The following is a 2,540-nucleotide window of genomic DNA, read 5'->3' on the forward strand; positions in this document are numbered from 1 at the left end:
CCTTATCATTGATAACTTTATCTCAAAAGAAGAATCTCCTTTTAGAAGACTAATAGAAACTTTTTTCACTTGAATTTGAAGGTTTCCTTAGAGGTGGTAGCACAATTGTTATTTGGGTAGAGAAAACCAAGCCTTTCATCCTAAAAACTTTTCTCTAACATGTATATAACAATACTTACTATTTAATTAGTTTAACATATATAAATAACATATTTTTTATTATTACAAATATCTATCCTAAGGTCAAATCAACCTAACCCTAATCAGAATATCCTTTTCCGTTATTTGTACTCAATCAACTAATAAGCTATCTGACATATAAGTTGAGAGCTTCTCTAAGACATCTTTTGAGATCACTAGGAAATTGGTCAACCCATCTTTTTATGCTATAACTAACCTCTTTACGCTCTAGATAGGGAATATCCTAATAAACTCCAACATGGTCTAACTAACTCTTTATGTTTTACGCCACTCACTGGTCCTATATAAATAATATCATACTTAAGTATTTTCACTCTCTATTTACCTTATTGTTACTCTATTGAAATATATAGTTATTTGGGCATTAAAGTTTTTGCAAGTGACCACTACCATCTTTTATCTTCGTCAAATGTTGTTTTATTAGGATTTTCTCTTATTAATCTACTTTGTAACACCCCAGTTTTCCAAAATGGTTACTATTATTATTATGATATTTGGTAGTTATCTTTTATTCCAAATGTAGCTAATTCATACTCCATTTATGCTTAATTATAGGCTTTAGAAATATATGTATATTGTTGGGCTTAATTAGATAGTTGTAAACTTTCTTTTCAATAAAATCGTTTTCGCTGGGCTGACTGGCAAACCTCGGTGTTTAGGGCATAACTTGGGCTGTGATGGTCTAAATGATGCAAAATTGGTGTCAATGGAAATCTAAGAGAAAAACGCACAACTTTTACAGAAATAGCCATTTGCAAAATCGGTCGTTTAGGAGGTCAAAATTGGAATTTGATTGATACAATTGTTTCTCGCTGGACTGATTGGCAAGCCTCGGTTTGTGGGGTATAACTTGGTCGGTGGTTGGTCAAATGATACAAACTTGGTGGCTATGGAAAGATAAGAGAAAATCCTACAACTTTCATGAAGGAAATATTTTCAGATTCGGCTGTCTATAAGGTCCAAATCAGTAGCTAAAGTCGGTGAGGAAAAGAACATGGCACCAACTCCATTAATTCATCCCACCAACTTTAATAATTCATCTCACTAATTCATTCCACTTAGTTTTGTCTAAGATTTTTTCATTATTTTCCATTTTTTTAATGTGTCTTGAAGGCTATAAATAGCCCTTCACTTCTCCATTGCAAACCATCCCTCAATTCTCATTCTCTCTTCTCTTATACTCTCTTCTTCTCCTCTTCTTCTCTTTGAAGACCTAGAGGAATCCATAGGAGGTGGTTCTATCCTAGTAGAAGGAGCCTAGAGGAGGAAGCTCTTCTTTAGTTTCAGCGCTTGTCATCCAGGTAAGGGGGGGAGTGAGAAACCTCGCTCTGGGTGTGGGATTGTATGCTGGGTAGTGGGATTGGCCCCCAATCCTGTGTTTGTTATATGTCATATTGTTTGTATGTTCTAATTGCTTGGTTAATATACGTGTATGAATAGAAACTATGTTGAGACTATGATTGTGAAAGTTGTGAATATGATGTGATAATGTGAATGTGATGATATGATATGATGATAATATGATATGATGTGATGATGAAATATGATGATGTGAAATGACCATGAGATAATATGAAATATGATTGAGACATGAGATATGAAATGTGATAATATGTTAATGAGATATGAAATGACCATGGAAAGTGATAAAGTAATATGAGAATGCATAGAGTCTTGTTTGACATGCATCATATGCATACAATACTCCAGGTGTGCCGCTGAGGCCGCATACCCACGACTAACAAGGGTACCTTTGGGTCACCCACGATATGATAACCAGGTGTACCTTTGGGTCACCCACGATATGATAACTAGGTGTACCTTTGGGTCACCCACGATATGATAACCAGGTGTACCTTAGGGTCACCCACGATGATATGAGAATCTTCCGTATGGCGCCACATGCATGCATTTGTGAGTCTAGTCAAGAAAACCAATGCATGATATATGTGCAAATATGAGATATTGTTATTTTACGTATGTATTGTTTGTGTTTGGCTATCTAGTATATATTCCTACACTGTGAGCCGAGTGAGATGTTTTCTCACTCCCTTTTTCTTTGTGTTGTTTTTTCTTTAACCGTTATACAGGTGATTATCAGCATGAGGCTGAGGATGTTGGTGGTGAAGCTTAGGCTTCTTTATGGGCTATGCTCTGATAGGACATGTGACATCGGGGTATAGATAAGATTAGATTAGGTTGTTAATGTTATTTTAAATTACTTTGAAAACTTTGAGATTTATTTCTTTGTAATTTCCGCTGATTATGTTTGTTAAAAATGTGATACTCTGTAACCATGTTTGATTATTAAAGTTATATTATTTAAATTTATTGATTTA

General features: G+C 34.7%; 1 long non-coding RNA gene across 1 annotated transcript; it reads left to right on the forward strand.

The window, feature by feature from the left end:
• On the forward strand, positions 1 to 2,540 carry LOC145952911 (uncharacterized). The gene is made up of 2 exons (XR_014430406.1): positions 1 to 1,502; positions 2,292 to 2,540. It is a non-coding gene; the product is annotated as an uncharacterized LOC145952911 (long non-coding RNA).

Source organism: Cajanus cajan, chromosome 10, assembly GCF_000230855.2.
Source record: "Cajanus cajan strain Asha chromosome 10, NIPB_CcT2T_4, whole genome shotgun sequence".
NCBI classification, from domain to species: Eukaryota; Viridiplantae; Streptophyta; class Magnoliopsida; order Fabales; family Fabaceae; genus Cajanus; species Cajanus cajan.